The sequence below is a fragment of the Phyllobates terribilis genome, unplaced genomic scaffold (genome assembly GCF_046119375.1).
Source record: "Phyllobates terribilis strain yellow unplaced genomic scaffold, ASM4611937v1 Scaffold_2316__1_contigs__length_142825, whole genome shotgun sequence".
In the NCBI taxonomy this organism is placed as follows: Eukaryota; Metazoa; Chordata; class Amphibia; order Anura; family Dendrobatidae; genus Phyllobates; species Phyllobates terribilis.
This window is the reverse complement of record NW_027365074.1, coordinates 47,064-73,280: the sequence shown is the minus strand read 5'-3', so window position 1 is coordinate 73,280 and position 26,217 is coordinate 47,064. Positions and strand designations below refer to the sequence as shown.

The 26,217-nt window shown below is 62.6% G+C and overlaps 24 non-coding genes across 24 annotated transcripts; all 24 read right to left on the bottom strand.

The window, feature by feature from the left end:
• Positions 1 to 494: 494 nt before the first annotated feature.
• On the bottom strand, positions 495 to 658 carry LOC141245922 (U1 spliceosomal RNA). The gene has a single exon (XR_012309565.1). It is a non-coding gene; the product is annotated as a U1 spliceosomal RNA (small nuclear RNA).
• A 915-nt stretch (positions 659 to 1,573) lies between these two features.
• On the bottom strand, positions 1,574 to 1,737 carry LOC141245921 (U1 spliceosomal RNA). Its single transcript, XR_012309564.1, has one exon. It is a non-coding gene; the product is annotated as a U1 spliceosomal RNA (small nuclear RNA).
• A 915-nt stretch (positions 1,738 to 2,652) lies between these two features.
• LOC141245920 (U1 spliceosomal RNA) lies at positions 2,653 to 2,816 on the bottom strand. Its single transcript, XR_012309563.1, has one exon. It is a non-coding gene; the product is annotated as a U1 spliceosomal RNA (small nuclear RNA).
• A 915-nt stretch (positions 2,817 to 3,731) lies between these two features.
• Positions 3,732 to 3,895, bottom strand: LOC141245918 (U1 spliceosomal RNA). The gene has a single exon (XR_012309562.1). It is a non-coding gene; the product is annotated as a U1 spliceosomal RNA (small nuclear RNA).
• Positions 3,896 to 4,810: 915 nt separating this feature from the next.
• Positions 4,811 to 4,974, bottom strand: LOC141245917 (U1 spliceosomal RNA). Its single transcript, XR_012309561.1, has one exon. It is a non-coding gene; the product is annotated as a U1 spliceosomal RNA (small nuclear RNA).
• Positions 4,975 to 5,889: 915 nt separating this feature from the next.
• Positions 5,890 to 6,053, bottom strand: LOC141245916 (U1 spliceosomal RNA). The gene has a single exon (XR_012309560.1). It is a non-coding gene; the product is annotated as a U1 spliceosomal RNA (small nuclear RNA).
• Positions 6,054 to 6,968: 915 nt separating this feature from the next.
• Positions 6,969 to 7,132, bottom strand: LOC141245915 (U1 spliceosomal RNA). The gene has a single exon (XR_012309559.1). It is a non-coding gene; the product is annotated as a U1 spliceosomal RNA (small nuclear RNA).
• A 915-nt stretch (positions 7,133 to 8,047) lies between these two features.
• Positions 8,048 to 8,211, bottom strand: LOC141245914 (U1 spliceosomal RNA). Its single transcript, XR_012309558.1, has one exon. It is a non-coding gene; the product is annotated as a U1 spliceosomal RNA (small nuclear RNA).
• A 915-nt stretch (positions 8,212 to 9,126) lies between these two features.
• LOC141245912 (U1 spliceosomal RNA) lies at positions 9,127 to 9,290 on the bottom strand. Its single transcript, XR_012309556.1, has one exon. It is a non-coding gene; the product is annotated as a U1 spliceosomal RNA (small nuclear RNA).
• A 915-nt stretch (positions 9,291 to 10,205) lies between these two features.
• LOC141245911 (U1 spliceosomal RNA) lies at positions 10,206 to 10,369 on the bottom strand. Its single transcript, XR_012309555.1, has one exon. It is a non-coding gene; the product is annotated as a U1 spliceosomal RNA (small nuclear RNA).
• Positions 10,370 to 11,284: 915 nt separating this feature from the next.
• On the bottom strand, positions 11,285 to 11,448 carry LOC141245910 (U1 spliceosomal RNA). Its single transcript, XR_012309554.1, has one exon. It is a non-coding gene; the product is annotated as a U1 spliceosomal RNA (small nuclear RNA).
• Positions 11,449 to 12,363: 915 nt separating this feature from the next.
• On the bottom strand, positions 12,364 to 12,527 carry LOC141245909 (U1 spliceosomal RNA). The gene has a single exon (XR_012309553.1). It is a non-coding gene; the product is annotated as a U1 spliceosomal RNA (small nuclear RNA).
• A 915-nt stretch (positions 12,528 to 13,442) lies between these two features.
• On the bottom strand, positions 13,443 to 13,606 carry LOC141245908 (U1 spliceosomal RNA). Its single transcript, XR_012309552.1, has one exon. It is a non-coding gene; the product is annotated as a U1 spliceosomal RNA (small nuclear RNA).
• A 1,270-nt stretch (positions 13,607 to 14,876) lies between these two features.
• LOC141246045 (U1 spliceosomal RNA) lies at positions 14,877 to 15,040 on the bottom strand. The gene has a single exon (XR_012309681.1). It is a non-coding gene; the product is annotated as a U1 spliceosomal RNA (small nuclear RNA).
• Positions 15,041 to 15,955: 915 nt separating this feature from the next.
• LOC141246044 (U1 spliceosomal RNA) lies at positions 15,956 to 16,119 on the bottom strand. Its single transcript, XR_012309680.1, has one exon. It is a non-coding gene; the product is annotated as a U1 spliceosomal RNA (small nuclear RNA).
• A 915-nt stretch (positions 16,120 to 17,034) lies between these two features.
• LOC141246043 (U1 spliceosomal RNA) lies at positions 17,035 to 17,198 on the bottom strand. Its single transcript, XR_012309679.1, has one exon. It is a non-coding gene; the product is annotated as a U1 spliceosomal RNA (small nuclear RNA).
• Positions 17,199 to 18,113: 915 nt separating this feature from the next.
• LOC141246042 (U1 spliceosomal RNA) lies at positions 18,114 to 18,277 on the bottom strand. The gene has a single exon (XR_012309678.1). It is a non-coding gene; the product is annotated as a U1 spliceosomal RNA (small nuclear RNA).
• Positions 18,278 to 19,192: 915 nt separating this feature from the next.
• LOC141246041 (U1 spliceosomal RNA) lies at positions 19,193 to 19,356 on the bottom strand. The gene has a single exon (XR_012309677.1). It is a non-coding gene; the product is annotated as a U1 spliceosomal RNA (small nuclear RNA).
• A 915-nt stretch (positions 19,357 to 20,271) lies between these two features.
• Positions 20,272 to 20,435, bottom strand: LOC141246039 (U1 spliceosomal RNA). Its single transcript, XR_012309675.1, has one exon. It is a non-coding gene; the product is annotated as a U1 spliceosomal RNA (small nuclear RNA).
• A 915-nt stretch (positions 20,436 to 21,350) lies between these two features.
• LOC141246038 (U1 spliceosomal RNA) lies at positions 21,351 to 21,514 on the bottom strand. Its single transcript, XR_012309674.1, has one exon. It is a non-coding gene; the product is annotated as a U1 spliceosomal RNA (small nuclear RNA).
• Positions 21,515 to 22,429: 915 nt separating this feature from the next.
• LOC141246037 (U1 spliceosomal RNA) lies at positions 22,430 to 22,593 on the bottom strand. The gene has a single exon (XR_012309673.1). It is a non-coding gene; the product is annotated as a U1 spliceosomal RNA (small nuclear RNA).
• Positions 22,594 to 23,508: 915 nt separating this feature from the next.
• LOC141246036 (U1 spliceosomal RNA) lies at positions 23,509 to 23,672 on the bottom strand. Its single transcript, XR_012309672.1, has one exon. It is a non-coding gene; the product is annotated as a U1 spliceosomal RNA (small nuclear RNA).
• Positions 23,673 to 24,587: 915 nt separating this feature from the next.
• LOC141246035 (U1 spliceosomal RNA) lies at positions 24,588 to 24,751 on the bottom strand. The gene has a single exon (XR_012309671.1). It is a non-coding gene; the product is annotated as a U1 spliceosomal RNA (small nuclear RNA).
• Positions 24,752 to 25,666: 915 nt separating this feature from the next.
• On the bottom strand, positions 25,667 to 25,830 carry LOC141246034 (U1 spliceosomal RNA). Its single transcript, XR_012309670.1, has one exon. It is a non-coding gene; the product is annotated as a U1 spliceosomal RNA (small nuclear RNA).
• Between the last annotated feature and the right edge of the window lie 387 nt (positions 25,831 to 26,217).

The following is a 26,217-nucleotide window of genomic DNA, read 5'->3' as shown; positions in this document are numbered from 1 at the left end:
ACGGCAGACAGCTGTGCACCGGCGGGCCACTCACAACTCCAGCTCCGGCCGCGAGATGGGGACGCTGCAAGTGGCCACCCTTGAGCGTGCCTGCGCAGGAGGAGGCTTTCGGCCGCTCGCGCTCTCCCTGGAACACGGCGTTGCCTCGTGTGCTCCAAAGCATGCCTTTGGTTCGCTGCAAATCCAGCATGTTGGGGCGCTAGTCCCGACACCTGCAGAAGAGCAGAGGGAGCCATGTCGTCACCAAGTGAATGAGATGCAAACGAGCAGATCAATCCCCAGCAGCAGGCAGGGGGCGCCAAGTCCAACAAACAAAGCACAAAGCAAAGGCAAAAGGCCCCAAGCCAACAAAGAAGCAAGCAACTCGTCCCTTCTTAGCCAGGGCAGGGAGAAGGTGGCGGCGTAGGCCCACAAGGGGGAGCCAAAGGCCACGTCCACCTCTCCGAGCTTCTCATCATTCCCAAAGCACTGTTCTGTCATTGACTGGAGGAAATCAGGGGAAAGCGCGAACGCAGTCCCCCACTACCACAAATTATGCAGTCGAGTTTCCCGCATTTGGGGAAATCGCAGGGGTCAGCACACCCGGAGTGCAATGGATGAGCCTCACCCTGGGAGAACCACCTTAGTGATCATGGTATCTCCCCTGCCAGGTAAGTATGAGTTGGAGCCCGCCGGGCCGACGAGCGCCCCTCTGGCGCAGCCCCCCAGCATCGCGGAGTCTCGTGCACCAAAAGTAAGGGGTGGTGTGGCCCGGCGGCGCCTGCACGGACGCTCCCCGAGTGGGTGACGCCGGGCGCTCAAGGCGCAGCTGACGCCCCGTCCGTCCCCCAGAGGGCAGGCCGAGCTCAAGCGGAAAACCGTCCAAGATGCACAGCAGCAGCAGCCTGATCATTTGCATATAGGGGCGGCTGCTCCCAAGCACTACGTCGCTGCGGCCGGGAACAGGCAGGCAGCTAGAGCTCTGCAGCTGCCACCCTCTGCTGGCACCCTGTCGTGACTCACTCAGCTGCGGCCAGGAGGACGCACGGTGGAGGAGGCTCAAGGGCAGGCCCAGCAGCTGCTTCGGGTCGACCGACCGAACGGCAGACAGCTGTGCACCGGCGGGCCACTCACAACTCCAGCTCCGGCCGCGAGATGGGGACGCTGCAAGTGGCCACCCTTGAGCGTGCCTGCGCAGGAGGAGGCTTTCGGCCGCTCGCGCTCTCCCTGGAACACGGCGTTGCCTCGTGTGCTCCAAAGCATGCCTTTGGTTCGCTGCAAATCCAGCATGTTGGGGCGCTAGTCCCGACACCTGCAGAAGAGCAGAGGGAGCCATGTCGTCACCAAGTGAATGAGATGCAAACGAGCAGATCAATCCCCAGCAGCAGGCAGGGGGCGCCAAGTCCAACAAACAAAGCACAAAGCAAAGGCAAAAGGCCCCAAGCCAACAAAGAAGCAAGCAACTCGTCCCTTCTTAGCCAGGGCAGGGAGAAGGTGGCGGCGTAGGCCCACAAGGGGGAGCCAAAGGCCACGTCCACCTCTCCGAGCTTCTCATCATTCCCAAAGCACTGTTCTGTCATTGACTGGAGGAAATCAGGGGAAAGCGCGAACGCAGTCCCCCACTACCACAAATTATGCAGTCGAGTTTCCCGCATTTGGGGAAATCGCAGGGGTCAGCACACCCGGAGTGCAATGGATGAGCCTCACCCTGGGAGAACCACCTTAGTGATCATGGTATCTCCCCTGCCAGGTAAGTATGAGTTGGAGCCCGCCGGGCCGACGAGCGCCCCTCTGGCGCAGCCCCCCAGCATCGCGGAGTCTCGTGCACCAAAAGTAAGGGGTGGTGTGGCCCGGCGGCGCCTGCACGGACGCTCCCCGAGTGGGTGACGCCGGGCGCTCAAGGCGCAGCTGACGCCCCGTCCGTCCCCCAGAGGGCAGGCCGAGCTCAAGCGGAAAACCGTCCAAGATGCACAGCAGCAGCAGCCTGATCATTTGCATATAGGGGCGGCTGCTCCCAAGCACTACGTCGCTGCGGCCGGGAACAGGCAGGCAGCTAGAGCTCTGCAGCTGCCACCCTCTGCTGGCACCCTGTCGTGACTCACTCAGCTGCGGCCAGGAGGACGCACGGTGGAGGAGGCTCAAGGGCAGGCCCAGCAGCTGCTTCGGGTCGACCGACCGAACGGCAGACAGCTGTGCACCGGCGGGCCACTCACAACTCCAGCTCCGGCCGCGAGATGGGGACGCTGCAAGTGGCCACCCTTGAGCGTGCCTGCGCAGGAGGAGGCTTTCGGCCGCTCGCGCTCTCCCTGGAACACGGCGTTGCCTCGTGTGCTCCAAAGCATGCCTTTGGTTCGCTGCAAATCCAGCATGTTGGGGCGCTAGTCCCGACACCTGCAGAAGAGCAGAGGGAGCCATGTCGTCACCAAGTGAATGAGATGCAAACGAGCAGATCAATCCCCAGCAGCAGGCAGGGGGCGCCAAGTCCAACAAACAAAGCACAAAGCAAAGGCAAAAGGCCCCAAGCCAACAAAGAAGCAAGCAACTCGTCCCTTCTTAGCCAGGGCAGGGAGAAGGTGGCGGCGTAGGCCCACAAGGGGGAGCCAAAGGCCACGTCCACCTCTCCGAGCTTCTCATCATTCCCAAAGCACTGTTCTGTCATTGACTGGAGGAAATCAGGGGAAAGCGCGAACGCAGTCCCCCACTACCACAAATTATGCAGTCGAGTTTCCCGCATTTGGGGAAATCGCAGGGGTCAGCACACCCGGAGTGCAATGGATGAGCCTCACCCTGGGAGAACCACCTTAGTGATCATGGTATCTCCCCTGCCAGGTAAGTATGAGTTGGAGCCCGCCGGGCCGACGAGCGCCCCTCTGGCGCAGCCCCCCAGCATCGCGGAGTCTCGTGCACCAAAAGTAAGGGGTGGTGTGGCCCGGCGGCGCCTGCACGGACGCTCCCCGAGTGGGTGACGCCGGGCGCTCAAGGCGCAGCTGACGCCCCGTCCGTCCCCCAGAGGGCAGGCCGAGCTCAAGCGGAAAACCGTCCAAGATGCACAGCAGCAGCAGCCTGATCATTTGCATATAGGGGCGGCTGCTCCCAAGCACTACGTCGCTGCGGCCGGGAACAGGCAGGCAGCTACAGCTCTGCAGCTGCCACCCTCTGCTGGCACCCTGTCGTGACTCACTCAGCTGCGGCCAGGAGGACGCACGGTGGAGGAGGCTCAAGGGCAGGCCCAGCAGCTGCTTCGGGTCGACCGACCGAACGGCAGACAGCTGTGCACCGGCGGGCCACTCACAACTCCAGCTCCGGCCGCGAGATGGGGACGCTGCAAGTGGCCACCCTTGAGCGTGCCTGCGCAGGAGGAGGCTTTCGGCCGCTCGCGCTCTCCCTGGAACACGGCGTTGCCTCGTGTGCTCCAAAGCATGCCTTTGGTTCGCTGCAAATCCAGCATGTTGGGGCGCTAGTCCCGACACCTGCAGAAGAGCAGAGGGAGCCATGTCGTCACCAAGTGAATGAGATGCAAACGAGCAGATCAATCCCCAGCAGCAGGCAGGGGGCGCCAAGTCCAACAAACAAAGCACAAAGCAAAGGCAAAAGGCCCCAAGCCAACAAAGAAGCAAGCAACTCGTCCCTTCTTAGCCAGGGCAGGGAGAAGGTGGCGGCGTAGGCCCACAAGGGGGAGCCAAAGGCCACGTCCACCTCTCCGAGCTTCTCATCATTCCCAAAGCACTGTTCTGTCATTGACTGGAGGAAATCAGGGGAAAGCGCGAACGCAGTCCCCCACTACCACAAATTATGCAGTCGAGTTTCCCGCATTTGGGGAAATCGCAGGGGTCAGCACACCCGGAGTGCAATGGATGAGCCTCACCCTGGGAGAACCACCTTAGTGATCATGGTATCTCCCCTGCCAGGTAAGTATGAGTTGGAGCCCGCCGGGCCGACGAGCGCCCCTCTGGCGCAGCCCCCCAGCATCGCGGAGTCTCGTGCACCAAAAGTAAGGGGTGGTGTGGCCCGGCGGCGCCTGCACGGACGCTCCCCGAGTGGGTGACGCCGGGCGCTCAAGGCGCAGCTGACGCCCCGTCCGTCCCCCAGAGGGCAGGCCGAGCTCAAGCGGAAAACCGTCCAAGATGCACAGCAGCAGCAGCCTGATCATTTGCATATAGGGGCGGCTGCTCCCAAGCACTACGTCGCTGCGGCCGGGAACAGGCAGGCAGCTACAGCTCTGCAGCTGCCACCCTCTGCTGGCACCCTGTCGTGACTCACTCAGCTGCGGCCAGGAGGACGCACGGTGGAGGAGGCTCAAGGGCAGGCCCAGCAGCTGCTTCGGGTCGACCGACCGAACGGCAGACAGCTGTGCACCGGCGGGCCACTCACAACTCCAGCTCCGGCCGCGAGATGGGGACGCTGCAAGTGGCCACCCTTGAGCGTGCCTGCGCAGGAGGAGGCTTTCGGCCGCTCGCGCTCTCCCTGGAACACGGCGTTGCCTCGTGTGCTCCAAAGCATGCCTTTGGTTCGCTGCAAATCCAGCATGTTGGGGCGCTAGTCCCGACACCTGCAGAAGAGCAGAGGGAGCCATGTCGTCACCAAGTGAATGAGATGCAAACGAGCAGATCAATCCCCAGCAGCAGGCAGGGGGCGCCAAGTCCAACAAACAAAGCACAAAGCAAAGGCAAAAGGCCCCAAGCCAACAAAGAAGCAAGCAACTCGTCCCTTCTTAGCCAGGGCAGGGAGAAGGTGGCGGCGTAGGCCCACAAGGGGGAGCCAAAGGCCACGTCCACCTCTCCGAGCTTCTCATCATTCCCAAAGCACTGTTCTGTCATTGACTGGAGGAAATCAGGGGAAAGCGCGAACGCAGTCCCCCACTACCACAAATTATGCAGTCGAGTTTCCCGCATTTGGGGAAATCGCAGGGGTCAGCACACCCGGAGTGCAATGGATGAGCCTCACCCTGGGAGAACCACCTTAGTGATCATGGTATCTCCCCTGCCAGGTAAGTATGAGTTGGAGCCCGCCGGGCCGACGAGCGCCCCTCTGGCGCAGCCCCCCAGCATCGCGGAGTCTCGTGCACCAAAAGTAAGGGGTGGTGTGGCCCGGCGGCGCCTGCACGGACGCTCCCCGAGTGGGTGACGCCGGGCGCTCAAGGCGCAGCTGACGCCCCGTCCGTCCCCCAGAGGGCAGGCCGAGCTCAAGCGGAAAACCGTCCAAGATGCACAGCAGCAGCAGCCTGATCATTTGCATATAGGGGCGGCTGCTCCCAAGCACTACGTCGCTGCGGCCGGGAACAGGCAGGCAGCTAGAGCTCTGCAGCTGCCACCCTCTGCTGGCACCCTGTCGTGACTCACTCAGCTGCGGCCAGGAGGACGCACGGTGGAGGAGGCTCAAGGGCAGGCCCAGCAGCTGCTTCGGGTCGACCGACCGAACGGCAGACAGCTGTGCACCGGCGGGCCACTCACAACTCCAGCTCCGGCCGCGAGATGGGGACGCTGCAAGTGGCCACCCTTGAGCGTGCCTGCGCAGGAGGAGGCTTTCGGCCGCTCGCGCTCTCCCTGGAACACGGCGTTGCCTCGTGTGCTCCAAAGCATGCCTTTGGTTCGCTGCAAATCCAGCATGTTGGGGCGCTAGTCCCGACACCTGCAGAAGAGCAGAGGGAGCCATGTCGTCACCAAGTGAATGAGATGCAAACGAGCAGATCAATCCCCAGCAGCAGGCAGGGGGCGCCAAGTCCAACAAACAAAGCACAAAGCAAAGGCAAAAGGCCCCAAGCCAACAAAGAAGCAAGCAACTCGTCCCTTCTTAGCCAGGGCAGGGAGAAGGTGGCGGCGTAGGCCCACAAGGGGGAGCCAAAGGCCACGTCCACCTCTCCGAGCTTCTCATCATTCCCAAAGCACTGTTCTGTCATTGACTGGAGGAAATCAGGGGAAAGCGCGAACGCAGTCCCCCACTACCACAAATTATGCAGTCGAGTTTCCCGCATTTGGGGAAATCGCAGGGGTCAGCACACCCGGAGTGCAATGGATGAGCCTCACCCTGGGAGAACCACCTTAGTGATCATGGTATCTCCCCTGCCAGGTAAGTATGAGTTGGAGCCCGCCGGGCCGACGAGCGCCCCTCTGGCGCAGCCCCCCAGCATCGCGGAGTCTCGTGCACCAAAAGTAAGGGGTGGTGTGGCCCGGCGGCGCCTGCACGGACGCTCCCCGAGTGGGTGACGCCGGGCGCTCAAGGCGCAGCTGACGCCCCGTCCGTCCCCCAGAGGGCAGGCCGAGCTCAAGCGGAAAACCGTCCAAGATGCACAGCAGCAGCAGCCTGATCATTTGCATATAGGGGCGGCTGCTCCCAAGCACTACGTCGCTGCGGCCGGGAACAGGCAGGCAGCTAGAGCTCTGCAGCTGCCACCCTCTGCTGGCACCCTGTCGTGACTCACTCAGCTGCGGCCAGGAGGACGCACGGTGGAGGAGGCTCAAGGGCAGGCCCAGCAGCTGCTTCGGGTCGACCGACCGAACGGCAGACAGCTGTGCACCGGCGGGCCACTCACAACTCCAGCTCCGGCCGCGAGATGGGGACGCTGCAAGTGGCCACCCTTGAGCGTGCCTGCGCAGGAGGAGGCTTTCGGCCGCTCGCGCTCTCCCTGGAACACGGCGTTGCCTCGTGTGCTCCAAAGCATGCCTTTGGTTCGCTGCAAATCCAGCATGTTGGGGCGCTAGTCCCGACACCTGCAGAAGAGCAGAGGGAGCCATGTCGTCACCAAGTGAATGAGATGCAAACGAGCAGATCAATCCCCAGCAGCAGGCAGGGGGCGCCAAGTCCAACAAACAAAGCACAAAGCAAAGGCAAAAGGCCCCAAGCCAACAAAGAAGCAAGCAACTCGTCCCTTCTTAGCCAGGGCAGGGAGAAGGTGGCGGCGTAGGCCCACAAGGGGGAGCCAAAGGCCACGTCCACCTCTCCGAGCTTCTCATCATTCCCAAAGCACTGTTCTGTCATTGACTGGAGGAAATCAGGGGAAAGCGCGAACGCAGTCCCCCACTACCACAAATTATGCAGTCGAGTTTCCCGCATTTGGGGAAATCGCAGGGGTCAGCACACCCGGAGTGCAATGGATGAGCCTCACCCTGGGAGAACCACCTTAGTGATCATGGTATCTCCCCTGCCAGGTAAGTATGAGTTGGAGCCCGCCGGGCCGACGAGCGCCCCTCTGGCGCAGCCCCCCAGCATCGCGGAGTCTCGTGCACCAAAAGTAAGGGGTGGTGTGGCCCGGCGGCGCCTGCACGGACGCTCCCCGAGTGGGTGACGCCGGGCGCTCAAGGCGCAGCTGACGCCCCGTCCGTCCCCCAGAGGGCAGGCCGAGCTCAAGCGGAAAACCGTCCAAGATGCACAGCAGCAGCAGCCTGATCATTTGCATATAGGGGCGGCTGCTCCCAAGCACTACGTCGCTGCGGCCGGGAACAGGCAGGCAGCTAGAGCTCTGCAGCTGCCACCCTCTGCTGGCACCCTGTCGTGACTCACTCAGCTGCGGCCAGGAGGACGCACGGTGGAGGAGGCTCAAGGGCAGGCCCAGCAGCTGCTTCGGGTCGACCGACCGAACGGCAGACAGCTGTGCACCGGCGGGCCACTCACAACTCCAGCTCCGGCCGCGAGATGGGGACGCTGCAAGTGGCCACCCTTGAGCGTGCCTGCGCAGGAGGAGGCTTTCGGCCGCTCGCGCTCTCCCTGGAACACGGCGTTGCCTCGTGTGCTCCAAAGCATGCCTTTGGTTCGCTGCAAATCCAGCATGTTGGGGCGCTAGTCCCGACACCTGCAGAAGAGCAGAGGGAGCCATGTCGTCACCAAGTGAATGAGATGCAAACGAGCAGATCAATCCCCAGCAGCAGGCAGGGGGCGCCAAGTCCAACAAACAAAGCACAAAGCAAAGGCAAAAGGCCCCAAGCCAACAAAGAAGCAAGCAACTCGTCCCTTCTTAGCCAGGGCAGGGAGAAGGTGGCGGCGTAGGCCCACAAGGGGGAGCCAAAGGCCACGTCCACCTCTCCGAGCTTCTCATCATTCCCAAAGCACTGTTCTGTCATTGACTGGAGGAAATCAGGGGAAAGCGCGAACGCAGTCCCCCACTACCACAAATTATGCAGTCGAGTTTCCCGCATTTGGGGAAATCGCAGGGGTCAGCACACCCGGAGTGCAATGGATGAGCCTCACCCTGGGAGAACCACCTTAGTGATCATGGTATCTCCCCTGCCAGGTAAGTATGAGTTGGAGCCCGCCGGGCCGACGAGCGCCCCTCTGGCGCAGCCCCCCAGCATCGCGGAGTCTCGTGCACCAAAAGTAAGGGGTGGTGTGGCCCGGCGGCGCCTGCACGGACGCTCCCCGAGTGGGTGACGCCGGGCGCTCAAGGCGCAGCTGACGCCCCGTCCGTCCCCCAGAGGGCAGGCCGAGCTCAAGCGGAAAACCGTCCAAGATGCACAGCAGCAGCAGCCTGATCATTTGCATATAGGGGCGGCTGCTCCCAAGCACTACGTCGCTGCGGCCGGGAACAGGCAGGCAGCTAGAGCTCTGCAGCTGCCACCCTCTGCTGGCACCCTGTCGTGACTCACTCAGCTGCGGCCAGGAGGACGCACGGTGGAGGAGGCTCAAGGGCAGGCCCAGCAGCTGCTTCGGGTCGACCGACCGAACGGCAGACAGCTGTGCACCGGCGGGCCACTCACAACTCCAGCTCCGGCCGCGAGATGGGGACGCTGCAAGTGGCCACCCTTGAGCGTGCCTGCGCAGGAGGAGGCTTTCGGCCGCTCGCGCTCTCCCTGGAACACGGCGTTGCCTCGTGTGCTCCAAAGCATGCCTTTGGTTCGCTGCAAATCCAGCATGTTGGGGCGCTAGTCCCGACACCTGCAGAAGAGCAGAGGGAGCCATGTCGTCACCAAGTGAATGAGATGCAAACGAGCAGATCAATCCCCAGCAGCAGGCAGGGGGCGCCAAGTCCAACAAACAAAGCACAAAGCAAAGGCAAAAGGCCCCAAGCCAACAAAGAAGCAAGCAACTCGTCCCTTCTTAGCCAGGGCAGGGAGAAGGTGGCGGCGTAGGCCCACAAGGGGGAGCCAAAGGCCACGTCCACCTCTCCGAGCTTCTCATCATTCCCAAAGCACTGTTCTGTCATTGACTGGAGGAAATCAGGGGAAAGCGCGAACGCAGTCCCCCACTACCACAAATTATGCAGTCGAGTTTCCCGCATTTGGGGAAATCGCAGGGGTCAGCACACCCGGAGTGCAATGGATGAGCCTCACCCTGGGAGAACCACCTTAGTGATCATGGTATCTCCCCTGCCAGGTAAGTATGAGTTGGAGCCCGCCGGGCCGACGAGCGCCCCTCTGGCGCAGCCCCCCAGCATCGCGGAGTCTCGTGCACCAAAAGTAAGGGGTGGTGTGGCCCGGCGGCGCCTGCACGGACGCTCCCCGAGTGGGTGACGCCGGGCGCTCAAGGCGCAGCTGACGCCCCGTCCGTCCCCCAGAGGGCAGGCCGAGCTCAAGCGGAAAACCGTCCAAGATGCACAGCAGCAGCAGCCTGATCATTTGCATATAGGGGCGGCTGCTCCCAAGCACTACGTCGCTGCGGCCGGGAACAGGCAGGCAGCTAGAGCTCTGCAGCTGCCACCCTCTGCTGGCACCCTGTCGTGACTCACTCAGCTGCGGCCAGGAGGACGCACGGTGGAGGAGGCTCAAGGGCAGGCCCAGCAGCTGCTTCGGGTCGACCGACCGAACGGCAGACAGCTGTGCACCGGCGGGCCACTCACAACTCCAGCTCCGGCCGCGAGATGGGGACGCTGCAAGTGGCCACCCTTGAGCGTGCCTGCGCAGGAGGAGGCTTTCGGCCGCTCGCGCTCTCCCTGGAACACGGCGTTGCCTCGTGTGCTCCAAAGCATGCCTTTGGTTCGCTGCAAATCCAGCATGTTGGGGCGCTAGTCCCGACACCTGCAGAAGAGCAGAGGGAGCCATGTCGTCACCAAGTGAATGAGATGCAAACGAGCAGATCAATCCCCAGCAGCAGGCAGGGGGCGCCAAGTCCAACAAACAAAGCACAAAGCAAAGGCAAAAGGCCCCAAGCCAACAAAGAAGCAAGCAACTCGTCCCTTCTTAGCCAGGGCAGGGAGAAGGTGGCGGCGTAGGCCCACAAGGGGGAGCCAAAGGCCACGTCCACCTCTCCGAGCTTCTCATCATTCCCAAAGCACTGTTCTGTCATTGACTGGAGGAAATCAGGGGAAAGCGCGAACGCAGTCCCCCACTACCACAAATTATGCAGTCGAGTTTCCCGCATTTGGGGAAATCGCAGGGGTCAGCACACCCGGAGTGCAATGGATGAGCCTCACCCTGGGAGAACCACCTTAGTGATCATGGTATCTCCCCTGCCAGGTAAGTATGAGTTGGAGCCCGCCGGGCCGACGAGCGCCCCTCTGGCGCAGCCCCCCAGCATCGCGGAGTCTCGTGCACCAAAAGTAAGGGGTGGTGTGGCCCGGCGGCGCCTGCACGGACGCTCCCCGAGTGGGTGACGCCGGGCGCTCAAGGCGCAGCTGACGCCCCGTCCGTCCCCCAGAGGGCAGGCCGAGCTCAAGCGGAAAACCGTCCAAGATGCACAGCAGCAGCAGCCTGATCATTTGCATATAGGGGCGGCTGCTCCCAAGCACTACGTCGCTGCGGCCGGGAACAGGCAGGCAGCTAGAGCTCTGCAGCTGCCACCCTCTGCTGGCACCCTGTCGTGACTCACTCAGCTGCGGCCAGGAGGACGCACGGTGGAGGAGGCTCAAGGGCAGGCCCAGCAGCTGCTTCGGGTCGACCGACCGAACGGCAGACAGCTGTGCACCGGCGGGCCACTCACAACTCCAGCTCCGGCCGCGAGATGGGGACGCTGCAAGTGGCCACCCTTGAGCGTGCCTGCGCAGGAGGAGGCTTTCGGCCGCTCGCGCTCTCCCTGGAACACGGCGTTGCCTCGTGTGCTCCAAAGCATGCCTTTGGTTCGCTGCAAATCCAGCATGTTGGGGCGCTAGTCCCGACACCTGCAGAAGAGCAGAGGGAGCCATGTCGTCACCAAGTGAATGAGATGCAAACGAGCAGATCAATCCCCAGCAGCAGGCAGGGGGCGCCAAGTCCAACAAACAAAGCACAAAGCAAAGGCAAAAGGCCCCAAGCCAACAAAGAAGCAAGCAACTCGTCCCTTCTTAGCCAGGGCAGGGAGAAGGTGGCGGCGTAGGCCCACAAGGGGGAGCCAAAGGCCACGTCCACCTCTCCGAGCTTCTCATCATTCCCAAAGCACTGTTCTGTCATTGACTGGAGGAAATCAGGGGAAAGCGCGAACGCAGTCCCCCACTACCACAAATTATGCAGTCGAGTTTCCCGCATTTGGGGAAATCGCAGGGGTCAGCACACCCGGAGTGCAATGGATGAGCCTCACCCTGGGAGAACCACCTTAGTGATCATGGTATCTCCCCTGCCAGGTAAGTATGAGTTGGAGCCCGCCGGGCCGACGAGCGCCCCTCTGGCGCAGCCCCCCAGCATCGCGGAGTCTCGTGCACCAAAAGTAAGGGGTGGTGTGGCCCGGCGGCGCCTGCACGGACGCTCCCCGAGTGGGTGACGCCGGGCGCTCAAGGCGCAGCTGACGCCCCGTCCGTCCCCCAGAGGGCAGGCCGAGCTCAAGCGGAAAACCGTCCAAGATGCACAGCAGCAGCAGCCTGATCATTTGCATATAGGGGCGGCTGCTCCCAAGCACTACGTCGCTGCGGCCGGGAACAGGCAGGCAGCTAGAGCTCTGCAGCTGCCACCCTCTGCTGGCACCCTGTCGTGACTCACTCAGCTGCGGCCAGGAGGACGCACGGTGGAGGAGGCTCAAGGGCAGGCCCAGCAGCTGCTTCGGGTCGACCGACCGAACGGCAGACAGCTGTGCACCGGCGGGCCACTCACAACTCCAGCTCCGGCCGCGAGATGGGGACGCTGCAAGTGGCCACCCTTGAGCGTGCCTGCGCAGGAGGAGGCTTTCGGCCGCTCGCGCTCTCCCTGGAACACGGCGTTGCCTCGTGTGCTCCAAAGCATGCCTTTGGTTCGCTGCAAATCCAGCATGTTGGGGCGCTAGTCCCGACACCTGCAGAAGAGCAGAGGGAGCCATGTCGTCACCAAGTGAATGAGATGCAAACGAGCAGATCAATCCCCAGCAGCAGGCAGGGGGCGCCAAGTCCAACAAACAAAGCACAAAGCAAAGGCAAAAGGCCCCAAGCCAACAAAGAAGCAAGCAACTCGTCCCTTCTTAGCCAGGGCAGGGAGAAGGTGGCGGCGTAGGCCCACAAGGGGGAGCCAAAGGCCACGTCCACCTCTCCGAGCTTCTCATCATTCCCAAAGCACTGTTCTGTCATTGACTGGAGGAAATCAGGGGAAAGCGCGAACGCAGTCCCCCACTACCACAAATTATGCAGTCGAGTTTCCCGCATTTGGGGAAATCGCAGGGGTCAGCACACCCGGAGTGCAATGGATGAGCCTCACCCTGGGAGAACCACCTTAGTGATCATGGTATCTCCCCTGCCAGGTAAGTATGAGTTGGAGCCCGCCGGGCCGACGAGCGCCCCTCTGGCGCAGCCCCCCAGCATCGCGGAGTCTCGTGCACCAAAAGTAAGGGGTGGTGTGGCCCGGCGGCGCCTGCACGGACGCTCCCCGAGTGGGTGACGCCGGGCGCTCAAGGCGCAGCTGACGCCCCGTCCGTCCCCCAGAGGGCAGGCCGAGCTCAAGCGGAAAACCGTCCAAGATGCACAGCAGCAGCAGCCTGATCATTTGCATATAGGGGCGGCTGCTCCCAAGCACTACGTCGCTGCGGCCGGGAACAGGCAGGCAGCTAGAGCTCTGCAGCTGCCACCCTCTGCTGGCACCCTGTCGTGACTCACTCAGCTGCGGCCAGGAGGACGCACGGTGGAGGAGGCTCAAGGGCAGGCCCAGCAGCTGCTTCGGGTCGACCGACCGAACGGCAGACAGCTGTGCACCGGCGGGCCACTCACAACTCCAGCTCCGGCCGCGAGATGGGGACGCTGCAAGTGGCCACCCTTGAGCGTGCCTGCGCAGGAGGAGGCTTTCGGCCGCTCGCGCTCTCCCTGGAACACGGCGTTGCCTCGTGTGCTCCAAAGCATGCCTTTGGTTCGCTGCAAATCCAGCATGTTGGGGCGCTAGTCCCGACACCTGCAGAAGAGCAGAGGGAGCCATGTCGTCACCAAGTGAATGAGATGCAAACGAGCAGATCAATCCCCAGCAGCAGGCAGGGGGCGCCAAGTCCAACAAACAAAGCACAAAGCAAAGGCAAAAGGCCCCAAGCCAACAAAGAAGCAAGCAACTCGTCCCTTCTTAGCCAGGGCAGGGAGAAGGTGGCGGCGTAGGCCCACAAGGGGGAGCCAAAGGCCACGTCCACCTCTCCGAGCTTCTCATCATTCCCAAAGCACTGTTCTGTCATTGACTGGAGGAAATCAGGGGAAAGCGCGAACGCAGTCCCCCACTACCACAAATTATGCAGTCGAGTTTCCCGCATTTGGGGAAATCGCAGGGGTCAGCACACCCGGAGTGCAATGGATGAGCCTCACCCTGGGAGAACCACCTTAGTGATCATGGTATCTCCCCTGCCAGGTAAGTATGAGTTGGAGCCCGCCGGGCCGACGAGCGCCCCTCTGGCGCAGCCCCCCAGCATCGCGGAGTCTCGTGCACCAAAAGTAAGGGGTGGTGTGGCCCGGCGGCGCCTGCACGGACGCTCCCCGAGTGGGTGACGCCGGGCGCTCAAGGCGCAGCTGACGCCCCGTCCGTCCCCCAGAGGGCAGGCCGAGCTCAAGCGGAAAACCGTCCAAGATGCACAGCAGCAGCAGCCTGATCATTTGCATATAGGGGCGGCTGCTCCCAAGCACTACGTCGCTGCGGCCGGGAACAGGCAGGCAGCTAGAGCTCTGCAGCTGCCACCCTCTGCTGGCACCCTGTCGTGACTCACTCAGCTGCGGCCAGGAGGACGCACGGTGGAGGAGGCTCAAGGGCAGGCCCAGCAGCTGCTTCGGGTCGACCGACCGAACGGCAGACAGCTGTGCACCGGCGGGCCACTCACAACTCCAGCTCCGGCCGCGAGATGGGGACGCTGCAAGTGGCCACCCTTGAGCGTGCCTGCGCAGGAGGAGGCTTTCGGCCGCTCGCGCTCTCCCTGGAACACGGCGTTGCCTCGTGTGCTCCAAAGCATGCCTTTGGTTCGCTGCAAATCCAGCATGTTGGGGCGCTAGTCCCGACACCTGCAGAAGAGCAGAGGGAGCCATGTCGTCACCAAGTGAATGAGATGCAAACGAGCAGATCAATCCCCAGCAGCAGGCAGGGGGCGCCAAGTCCAACAAACAAAGCACAAAGCAAAGGCAAAAGGCCCCAAGCCAACAAAGAAGCAAGCAACTCGTCCCTTCTTAGCCAGGGCAGGGAGAAGGTGGCGGCGTAGGCCCACAAGGGGGAGCCAAAGGCCACGTCCACCTCTCCGAGCTTCTCATCATTCCCAAAGCACTGTTCTGTCATTGACTGGAGGAAATCAGGGGAAAGCGCGAACGCAGTCTGGCTTTGGTTCGCTGCAAATCCAGCATGTTGGGGCGCTAGTCCCGACACCTGCAGAAGAGCAGAGGGAGCCATGTCGTCACCAAGTGAATGAGATGCAAACGAGCAGATCAATCCCCAGCAGCAGGCAGGGGGCGCCAAGTCCAACAAACAAAGCACAAAGCAAAGGCAAAAGGCCCCAAGCCAACAAAGAAGCAAGCAACTCGTCCCTTCTTAGCCAGGGCAGGGAGAAGGTGGCGGCGTAGGCCCACAAGGGGGAGCCAAAGGCCACGTCCACCTCTCCGAGCTTCTCATCATTCCCAAAGCACTGTTCTGTCATTGACTGGAGGAAATCAGGGGAAAGCGCGAACGCAGTCCCCCACTACCACAAATTATGCAGTCGAGTTTCCCGCATTTGGGGAAATCGCAGGGGTCAGCACACCCGGAGTGCAATGGATGAGCCTCACCCTGGGAGAACCACCTTAGTGATCATGGTATCTCCCCTGCCAGGTAAGTATGAGTTGGAGCCCGCCGGGCCGACGAGCGCCCCTCTGGCGCAGCCCCCCAGCATCGCGGAGTCTCGTGCACCAAAAGTAAGGGGTGGTGTGGCCCGGCGGCGCCTGCACGGACGCTCCCCGAGTGGGTGACGCCGGGCGCTCAAGGCGCAGCTGACGCCCCGTCCGTCCCCCAGAGGGCAGGCCGAGCTCAAGCGGAAAACCGTCCAAGATGCACAGCAGCAGCAGCCTGATCATTTGCATATAGGGGCGGCTGCTCCCAAGCACTACGTCGCTGCGGCCGGGAACAGGCAGGCAGCTAGAGCTCTGCAGCTGCCACCCTCTGCTGGCACCCTGTCGTGACTCACTCAGCTGCGGCCAGGAGGACGCACGGTGGAGGAGGCTCAAGGGCAGGCCCAGCAGCTGCTTCGGGTCGACCGACCGAACGGCAGACAGCTGTGCACCGGCGGGCCACTCACAACTCCAGCTCCGGCCGCGAGATGGGGACGCTGCAAGTGGCCACCCTTGAGCGTGCCTGCGCAGGAGGAGGCTTTCGGCCGCTCGCGCTCTCCCTGGAACACGGCGTTGCCTCGTGTGCTCCAAAGCATGCCTTTGGTTCGCTGCAAATCCAGCATGTTGGGGCGCTAGTCCCGACACCTGCAGAAGAGCAGAGGGAGCCATGTCGTCACCAAGTGAATGAGATGCAAACGAGCAGATCAATCCCCAGCAGCAGGCAGGGGGCGCCAAGTCCAACAAACAAAGCACAAAGCAAAGGCAAAAGGCCCCAAGCCAACAAAGAAGCAAGCAACTCGTCCCTTCTTAGCCAGGGCAGGGAGAAGGTGGCGGCGTAGGCCCACAAGGGGGAGCCAAAGGCCACGTCCACCTCTCCGAGCTTCTCATCATTCCCAAAGCACTGTTCTGTCATTGACTGGAGGAAATCAGGGGAAAGCGCGAACGCAGTCCCCCACTACCACAAATTATGCAGTCGAGTTTCCCGCATTTGGGGAAATCGCAGGGGTCAGCACACCCGGAGTGCAATGGATGAGCCTCACCCTGGGAGAACCACCTTAGTGATCATGGTATCTCCCCTGCCAGGTAAGTATGAGTTGGAGCCCGCCGGGCCGACGAGCGCCCCTCTGGCGCAGCCCCCCAGCATCGCGGAGTCTCGTGCACCAAAAGTAAGGGGTGGTGTGGCCCGGCGGCGCCTGCACGGACGCTCCCCGAGTGGGTGACGCCGGGCGCTCAAGGCGCAGCTGACGCCCCGTCCGTCCCCCAGAGGGCAGGCCGAGCTCAAGCGGAAAACCGTCCAAGATGCACAGCAGCAGCAGCCTGATCATTTGCATATAGGGGCGGCTGCTCCCAAGCACTACGTCGCTGCGGCCGGGAACAGGCAGGCAGCTAGAGCTCTGCAGCTGCCACCCTCTGCTGGCACCCTGTCGTGACTCACTCAGCTGCGGCCAGGAGGACGCACGGTGGAGGAGGCTCAAGGGCAGGCCCAGCAGCTGCTTCGGGTCGACCGACCGAACGGCAGACAGCTGTGCACCGGCGGGCCACTCACAACTCCAGCTCCGGCCGCGAGATGGGGACGCTGCAAGTGGCCACCCTTGAGCGTGCCTGCGCAGGAGGAGGCTTTCGGCCGCTCGCGCTCTCCCTGGAACACGGCGTTGCCTCGTGTGCTCCAAAGCATGCCTTTGGTTCGCTGCAAATCCAGCATGTTGGGGCGCTAGTCCCGACACCTGCAGAAGAGCAGAGGGAGCCATGTCGTCACCAAGTGAATGAGATGCAAACGAGCAGATCAATCCCCAGCAGCAGGCAGGGGGCGCCAAGTCCAACAAACAAAGCACAAAGCAAAGGCAAAAGGCCCCAAGCCAACAAAGAAGCAAGCAACTCGTCCCTTCTTAGCCAGGGCAGGGAGAAGGTGGCGGCGTAGGCCCACAAGGGGGAGCCAAAGGCCACGTCCACCTCTCCGAGCTTCTCATCATTCCCAAAGCACTGTTCTGTCATTGACTGGAGGAAATCAGGGGAAAGCGCGAACGCAGTCCCCCACTACCACAAATTATGCAGTCGAGTTTCCCGCATTTGGGGAAATCGCAGGGGTCAGCACACCCGGAGTGCAATGGATGAGCCTCACCCTGGGAGAACCACCTTAGTGATCATGGTATCTCCCCTGCCAGGTAAGTATGAGTTGGAGCCCGCCGGGCCGACGAGCGCCCCTCTGGCGCAGCCCCCCAGCATCGCGGAGTCTCGTGCACCAAAAGTAAGGGGTGGTGTGGCCCGGCGGCGCCTGCACGGACGCTCCCCGAGTGGGTGACGCCGGGCGCTCAAGGCGCAGCTGACGCCCCGTCCGTCCCCCAGAGGGCAGGCCGAGCTCAAGCGGAAAACCGTCCAAGATGCACAGCAGCAGCAGCCTGATCATTTGCATATAGGGGCGGCTGCTCCCAAGCACTACGTCGCTGCGGCCGGGAACAGGCAGGCAGCTAGAGCTCTGCAGCTGCCACCCTCTGCTGGCACCCTGTCGTGACTCACTCAGCTGCGGCCAGGAGGACGCACGGTGGAGGAGGCTCAAGGGCAGGCCCAGCAGCTGCTTCGGGTCGACCGACCGAACGGCAGACAGCTGTGCACCGGCGGGCCACTCACAACTCCAGCTCCGGCCGCGAGATGGGGACGCTGCAAGTGGCCACCCTTGAGCGTGCCTGCGCAGGAGGAGGCTTTCGGCCGCTCGCGCTCTCCCTGGAACACGGCGTTGCCTCGTGTGCTCCAAAGCATGCCTTTGGTTCGCTGCAAATCCAGCATGTTGGGGCGCTAGTCCCGACACCTGCAGAAGAGCAGAGGGAGCCATGTCGTCACCAAGTGAATGAGATGCAAACGAGCAGATCAATCCCCAGCAGCAGGCAGGGGGCGCCAAGTCCAACAAACAAAGCACAAAGCAAAGGCAAAAGGCCCCAAGCCAACAAAGAAGCAAGCAACTCGTCCCTTCTTAGCCAGGGCAGGGAGAAGGTGGCGGCGTAGGCCCACAAGGGGGAGCCAAAGGCCACGTCCACCTCTCCGAGCTTCTCATCATTCCCAAAGCACTGTTCTGTCATTGACTGGAGGAAATCAGGGGAAAGCGCGAACGCAGTCCCCCACTACCACAAATTATGCAGTCGAGTTTCCCGCATTTGGGGAAATCGCAGGGGTCAGCACACCCGGAGTGCAATGGATGAGCCTCACCCTGGGAGAACCACCTTAGTGATCATGGTATCTCCCCTGCCAGGTAAGTATGAGTTGGAGCCCGCCGGGCCGACGAGCGCCCCTCTGGCGCAGCCCCCCAGCATCGCGGAGTCTCGTGCACCAAAAGTAAGGGGTGGTGTGGCCCGGCGGCGCCTGCACGGACGCTCCCCGAGTGGGTGACGCCGGGCGCTCAAGGCGCAGCTGACGCCCCGTCCGTCCCCCAGAGGGCAGGCCGAGCTCAAGCGGAAAACCGTCCAAGATGCACAGCAGCAGCAGCCTGATCATTTGCATATAGGGGCGGCTGCTCCCAAGCACTACGTCGCTGCGGCCGGGAACAGGCAGGCAGCTAGAGCTCTGCAGCTGCCACCCTCTGCTGGCACCCTGTCGTGACTCACTCAGCTGCGGCCAGGAGGACGCACGGTGGAGGAGGCTCAAGGGCAGGCCCAGCAGCTGCTTCGGGTCGACCGACCGAACGGCAGACAGCTGTGCACCGGCGGGCCACTCACAACTCCAGCTCCGGCCGCGAGATGGGGACGCTGCAAGTGGCCACCCTTGAGCGTGCCTGCGCAGGAGGAGGCTTTCGGCCGCTCGCGCTCTCCCTGGAACACGGCGTTGCCTCGTGTGCTCCAAAGCATGCCTTTGGTTCGCTGCAAATCCAGCATGTTGGGGCGCTAGTCCCGACACCTGCAGAAGAGCAGAGGGAGCCATGTCGTCACCAAGTGAATGAGATGCAAACGAGCAGATCAATCCCCAGCAGCAGGCAGGGGGCGCCAAGTCCAACAAACAAAGCACAAAGCAAAGGCAAAAGGCCCCAAGCCAACAAAGAAGCAAGCAACTCGTCCCTTCTTAGCCAGGGCAGGGAGAAGGTGGCGGCGTAGGCCCACAAGGGGGAGCCAAAGGCCACGTCCACCTCTCCGAGCTTCTCATCATTCCCAAAGCACTGTTCTGTCATTGACTGGAGGAAATCAGGGGAAAGCGCGAACGCAGTCCCCCACTACCACAAATTATGCAGTCGAGTTTCCCGCATTTGGGGAAATCGCAGGGGTCAGCACACCCGGAGTGCAATGGATGAGCCTCACCCTGGGAGAACCACCTTAGTGATCATGGTATCTCCCCTGCCAGGTAAGTATGAGTTGGAGCCCGCCGGGCCGACGAGCGCCCCTCTGGCGCAGCCCCCCAGCATCGCGGAGTCTCGTGCACCAAAAGTAAGGGGTGGTGTGGCCCGGCGGCGCCTGCACGGACGCTCCCCGAGTGGGTGACGCCGGGCGCTCAAGGCGCAGCTGACGCCCCGTCCGTCCCCCAGAGGGCAGGCCGAGCTCAAGCGGAAAACCGTCCAAGATGCACAGCAGCAGCAGCCTGATCATTTGCATATAGGGGCGGCTGCTCCCAAGCACTACGTCGCTGCGGCCGGGAACAGGCAGGCAGCTAGAGCTCTGCAGCTGCCACCCTCTGCTGGCACCCTGTCGTGACTCACTCAGCTGCGGCCAGGAGGACGCACGGTGGAGGAGGCTCAAGGGCAGGCCCAGCAGCTGCTTCGGGTCGACCGACCGAACGGCAGACAGCTGTGCACCGGCGGGCCACTCACAACTCCAGCTCCGGCCGCGAGATGGGGACGCTGCAAGTGGCCACCCTTGAGCGTGCCTGCGCAGGAGGAGGCTTTCGGCCGCTCGCGCTCTCCCTGGAACACGGCGTTGCCTCGTGTGCTCCAAAGCATGCCTTTGGTTCGCTGCAAATCCAGCATGTTGGGGCGCTAGTCCCGACACCTGCAGAAGAGCAGAGGGAGCCATGTCGTCACCAAGTGAATGAGATGCAAACGAGCAGATCAATCCCCAGCAGCAGGCAGGGGGCGCCAAGTCCAACAAACAAAGCACAAAGCAAAGGCAAAAGGCCCCAAGCCAACAAAGAAGCAAGCAACTCGTCCCTTCTTAGCCAGGGCAGGGAGAAGGTGGCGGCGTAGGCCCACAAGGGGGAGCCAAAGGCCACGTCCACCTCTCCGAGCTTCTCATCATTCCCAAAGCACTGTTCTGTCATTGACTGGAGGAAATCAGGGGAAAGCGCGAACGCAGTCCCCCACTACCACAAATTATGCAGTCGAGTTTCCCGCATTTGGGGAAATCGCAGGGGTCAGCACACCCGGAGTGCAATGGATGAGCCTCACCCTGGGAGAACCACCTTAGTGATCATGGTATCTCCCCTGCCAGGTAAGTATGAGTTGGAGCCCGCCGGGCCGACGAGCGCCCCTCTGGCGCAGCCCCCCAGCATCGCGGAGTCTCGTGCACCAAAAGTAAGGGGTGGTGTGGCCCGGCGGCGCCTGCACGGACGCTCCCCGAGTGGGTGACGCCGGGCGCTCAAGGCGCAGCTGACGCCCCGTCCGTCCCCCAGAGGGCAGGCCGAGCTCAAGCGGAAAACCGTCCAAGATGCACAGCAGCAGCAGCCTGATCATTTGCATATAGGGGCGGCTGCTCCCAAGCACTACGTCGCTGCGGCCGGGAACAGGCAGGCAGCTAGAGCTCTGCAGCTGCCACCCTCTGCTGGCACCCTGTCGTGACTCACTCAGCTGCGGCCAGGAGGACGCACGGTGGAGGAGGCTCAAGGGCAGGCCCAGCAGCTGCTTCGGGTCGACCGACCGAACGGCAGACAGCTGTGCACCGGCGGGCCACTCACAACTCCAGCTCCGGCCGCGAGATGGGGACGCTGCAAGTGGCCACCCTTGAGCGTGCCTGCGCAGGAGGAGGCTTTCGGCCGCTCGCGCTCTCCCTGGAACACGGCGTTGCCTCGTGTGCTCCAAAGCATGCCTTTGGTTCGCTGCAAATCCAGCATGTTGGGGCGCTAGTCCCGACACCTGCAGAAGAGCAGAGGGAGCCATGTCGTCACCAAGTGAATGAGATGCAAACGAGCAGATCAATCCCCAGCAGCAGGCAGGGGGCGCCAAGTCCAACAAACAAAGCACAAAGCAAAGGCAAAAGGCCCCAAGCCAACAAAGAAGCAAGCAACTCGTCCCTTCTTAGCCAGGGCAGGGAGAAGGTGGCGGCGTAGGCCCACAAGGGGGAGCCAAAGGCCACGTCCACCTCTCCGAGCTTCTCATCATTCCCAAAGCACTGTTCTGTCATTGACTGGAGGAAATCAGGGGAAAGCGCGAACGCAGTCCCCCACTACCACAAATTATGCAGTCGAGTTTCCCGCATTTGGGGAAATCGCAGGGGTCAGCACACCCGGAGTGCAATGGATGAGCCTCACCCTGGGAGAACCACCTTAGTGATCATGGTATCTCCCCTGCCAGGTAAGTATGAGTTGGAGCCCGCCGGGCCGACGAGCGCCCCTCTGGCGCAGCCCCCCAGCATCGCGGAGTCTCGTGCACCAAAAGTAAGGGGTGGTGTGGCCCGGCGGCGCCTGCACGGACGCTCCCCGAGTGGGTGACGCCGGGCGCTCAAGGCGCAGCTGACGCCCCGTCCGTCCCCCAGAGGGCAGGCCGAGCTCAAGCGGAAAACCGTCCAAGATGCACAGCAGCAGCAGCCTGATCATTTGCATATAGGGGCGGCTGCTCCCAAGCACTACGTCGCTGCGGCCGGGAACAGGCAGGCAGCTAGAGCTCTGCAGCTGCCACCCTCTGCTGGCACCCTGTCGTGACTCACTCAGCTGCGGCCAGGAGGACGCACGGTGGAGGAGGCTCAAGGGCAGGCCCAGCAGCTGCTTCGGGTCGACCGACCGAACGGCAGACAGCTGTGCACCGGCGGGCCACTCACAACTCCAGCTCCGGCCGCGAGATGGGGACGCTGCAAGTGGCCACCCTTGAGCGTGCCTGCGCAGGAGGAGGCTTTCGGCCGCTCGCGCTCTCCCTGGAACACGGCGTTGCCTCGTGTGCTCCAAAGCATGCCTTTGGTTCGCTGCAAATCCAGCATGTTGGGGCGCTAGTCCCGACACCTGCAGAAGAGCAGAGGGAGCCATGTCGTCACCAAGTGAATGAGATGCAAACGAGCAGATCAATCCCCAGCAGCAGGCAGGGGGCGCCAAGTCCAACAAACAAAGCACAAAGCAAAGGCAAAAGGCCCCAAGCCAACAAAGAAGCAAGCAACTCGTCCCTTCTTAGCCAGGGCAGGGAGAAGGTGGCGGCGTAGGCCCACAAGGGGGAGCCAAAGGCCACGTCCACCTCTCCGAGCTTCTCATCATTCCCAAAGCACTGTTCTGTCATTGACTGGAGGAAATCAGGGGAAAGCGCGAACGCAGTCCCCCACTACCACAAATTATGCAGTCGAGTTTCCCGCATTTGGGGAAATCGCAGGGGTCAGCACACCCGGAGTGCAATGGATGAGCCTCACCCTGGGAGAACCACCTTAGTGATCATGGTATCTCCCCTGCCAGGTAAGTATGAGTTGGAGCCCGCCGGGCCGACGAGCGCCCCTCTGGCGCAGCCCCCCAGCATCGCGGAGTCTCGTGCACCAAAAGTAAGGGGTGGTGTGGCCCGGCGGCGCCTGCACGGACGCTCCCCGAGTGGGTGACGCCGGGCGCTCAAGGCGCAGCTGACGCCCCGTCCGTCCCCCAGAGGGCAGGCCGAGCTCAAGCGGAAAACCGTCCAAGATGCACAGCAGCAGCAGCCTGATCATTTGCATATAGGGGCGGCTGCTCCCAAGCACTACGTCGCTGCGGCCGGGAACAGGCAGGCAGCTAGAGCTCTGCAGCTGCCACCCTCTGCTGGCACCCTGTCGTGACTCACTCAGCTGCGGCCAGGAGGACGCACGGTGGAGGAGGCTCAAGGGCAGGCCCAGCAGCTGCTTCGGGTCGACCGACCGAACGGCAGACAGCTGTGCACCGGCGGGCCACTCACAACTCCAGCTCCGGCCGCGAGATGGGGACGCTGCAAGTGGCCACCCTTGAGCGTGCCTGCGCAGGAGGAGGCTTTCGGCCGCTCGCGCTCTCCCTGGAACACGGCGTTGCCTCGTGTGCTCCAAAGCATGCCTTTGGTTCGCTGCAAATCCAGCATGTTGGGGCGCTAGTCCCGACACCTGCAGAAGAGCAGAGGGAGCCATGTCGTCACCAAGTGAATGAGATGCAAACGAGCAGATCAATCCCCAGCAGCAGGCAGGGGGCGCCAAGTCCAACAAACAAAGCACAAAGCAAAGGCAAAAGGCCCCAAGCCAACAAAGAAGCAAGCAACTCGTCCCTTCTTAGCCAGGGCAGGGAGAAGGTGGCGGCGTAGGCCCACAAGGGGGAGCCAAAGGCCACGTCCACCTCTCCGAGCTTCTCATCATTCCCAAAGCACTGTTCTGTCATTGACTGGAGGAAATCAGGGGAAAGCGCGAACGCAGTCCCCCACTACCACAAATTATGCAGTCGAGTTTCCCGCATTTGGGGAAATCGCAGGGGTCAGCACACCCGGAGTGCAATGGATGAGCCTCACCCTGGGAGAACCACCTTAGTGATCATGGTATCTCCCCTGCCAGGTAAGTATGAGTTGGAGCCCGCCGGGCCGACGAGCGCCCCTCTGGCGCAGCCCCCCAGCATCGCGGAGTCTCGTGCACCAAAAGTAAGGGGTGGTGTGGCCCGGCGGCGCCTGCACGGACGCTCCCCGAGTGGGTGACGCCGGGCGCTCAAGGCGCAGCTGACGCCCCGTCCGTCCCCCAGAGGGCAGGCCGAGCTCAAGCGGAAAACCGTCCAAGATGCACAGCAGCAGCAGCCTGATCATTTGCATATAGGGGCGGCTGCTCCCAAGCACTACGTCGCTGCGGCCGGGAACAGGCAGGCAGCTAGAGCTCTGCAGCTGCCACCCTCTGCTGGCACCCTGTCGTGACTCACTCAGCTGCGGCCAGGAGGACGCACGGTGGAGGAGGCTCAAGGGCAGGCCCAGCAGCTGCTTCGGGTCGACCGACCGAACGGCAGACAGCTGTGCACCGGCGGGCCACTCACAACTCCAGCTCCGGCCGCGAGATGGGGACGCTGCAAGTGGCCACCCTTGAGCGTGCCTGCGCAGGAGGAGGCTTTCGGCCGCTCGCGCTCTCCCTGGAACACGGCGTTGCCTCGTGTGCTCCAAAGCATGCCTTTGGTTCGCTGCAAATCCAGCATGTTGGGGCGCTAGTCCCGACACCTGCAGAAGAGCAGAGGGAGCCATGTCGTCACCAAGTGAATGAGATGCAAACGAGCAGATCAATCCCCAGCAGCAGGCAGGGGGCGCCAAGTCCAACAAACAAAGCACAAAGCAAAGGCAAAAGGCCCCAAGCCAACAAAGAAGCAAGCAACTCGTCCCTTCTTAGCCAGGGCAGGGAGAAGGTGGCGGCGTAGGCCCACAAGGGGGAGCCAAAGGCCACGTCCACCTCTCCGAGCTTCTCATCATTCCCAAAGCACTGTTCTGTCATTGACTGGAGGAAATCAGGGGAAAGCGCGAACGCAGTCCCCCACTACCACAAATTATGCAGTCGAGTTTCCCGCATTTGGGGAAATCGCAGGGGTCAGCACACCCGGAGTGCAATGGATGAGCCTCACCCTGGGAGAACCACCTTAGTGATCATGGTATCTCCCCTGCCAGGTAAGTATGAGTTGGAGCCCGCCGGGCCGACGAGCGCCCCTCTGGCGCAGCCCCCCAGCATCGCGGAGTCTCGTGCACCAAAAGTAAGGGGTGGTGTGGCCCGGCGGCGCCTGCACGGACGCTCCCCGAGTGGGTGACGCCGGGCGCTCAAGGCGCAGCTGACGCCCCGTCCGTCCCCCAGAGGGCAGGCCGAGCTCAAGCGGAAAACCGTCCAAGATGCACAGCAGCAGCAGCCTGATCATTTGCATATAGGGGCGGCTGCTCCCAAGCACTACGTCGCTGCGGCCGGGAACAGGCAGGCAGCTAGAGCTCTGCAGCTGCCACCCTCTGCTGGCACCCTGTCGTGACTCACTCAGCTGCGGCCAGGAGGACGCACGGTGGAGGAGGCTCAAGGGCAGGCCCAGCAGCTGCTTCGGGTCGACCGACCGAACGGCAGACAGCTGTGCACCGGCGGGCCACTCACAACTCCAGCTCCGGCCGCGAGATGGGGACGCTGCAAGTGGCCACCCTTGAGCGTGCCTGCGCAGGAGGAGGCTTTCGGCCGCTCGCGCTCTCCCTGGAACACGGCGTTGCCTCGTGTGCTCCAAAGCATGCCTTTGGTTCGCTGCAAATCCAGCATGTTGGGGCGCTAGTCCCGACACCTGCAGAAGAGCAGAGGGAGCCATGTCGTCACCAAGTGAATGAGATGCAAACGAGCAGATCAATCCCCAGCAGCAGGCAGGGGGCGCCAAGTCCAACAAACAAAGCACAAAGCAAAGGCAAAAGGCCCCAAGCCAACAAAGAAGCAAGCAACTCGTCCCTTCTTAGCCAGGGCAGGGAGAAGGTGGCGGCGTAGGCCCACAAGGGGGAGCCAAAGGCCACGTCCACCTCTCCGAGCTTCTCATCATTCCCAAAGCACTGTTCTGTCATTGACTGGAGGAAATCAGGGGAAAGCGCGAACGCAGTCCCCCACTACCACAAATTATGCAGTCGAGTTTCCCGCATTTGGGGAAATCGCAGGGGTCAGCACACCCGGAGTGCAATGGATGAGCCTCACCCTGGGAGAACCACCTTAGTGATCATGGTATCTCCCCTGCCAGGTAAGTATGAGTTGGAGCCCGCCGGGCCGACGAGCGCCCCTCTGGCGCAGCCCCCCAGCATCGCGGAGTCTCGTGCACCAAAAGTAAGGGGTGGTGTGGCCCGGCGGCGCCTGCACGGACGCTCCCCGAGTGGGTGACGCCGGGCGCTCAAGGCGCAGCTGACGCCCCGTCCGTCCCCCAGAGGGCAGGCCGAGCTCAAGCGGAAAACCGTCCAAGATGCACAGCAGCAGCAGCCTGATCATTTGCATATAGGGGCGGCTGCTCCCAAGCACTACGTCGCTGCGGCCGGGAACAGGCAGGCAGCTAGAGCTCTGCAGCTGCCACCCTCTGCTGGCACCCTGTCGTGACTCACTCAGCTGCGGCCAGGAGGACGCACGGTGGAGGAGGCTCAAGGG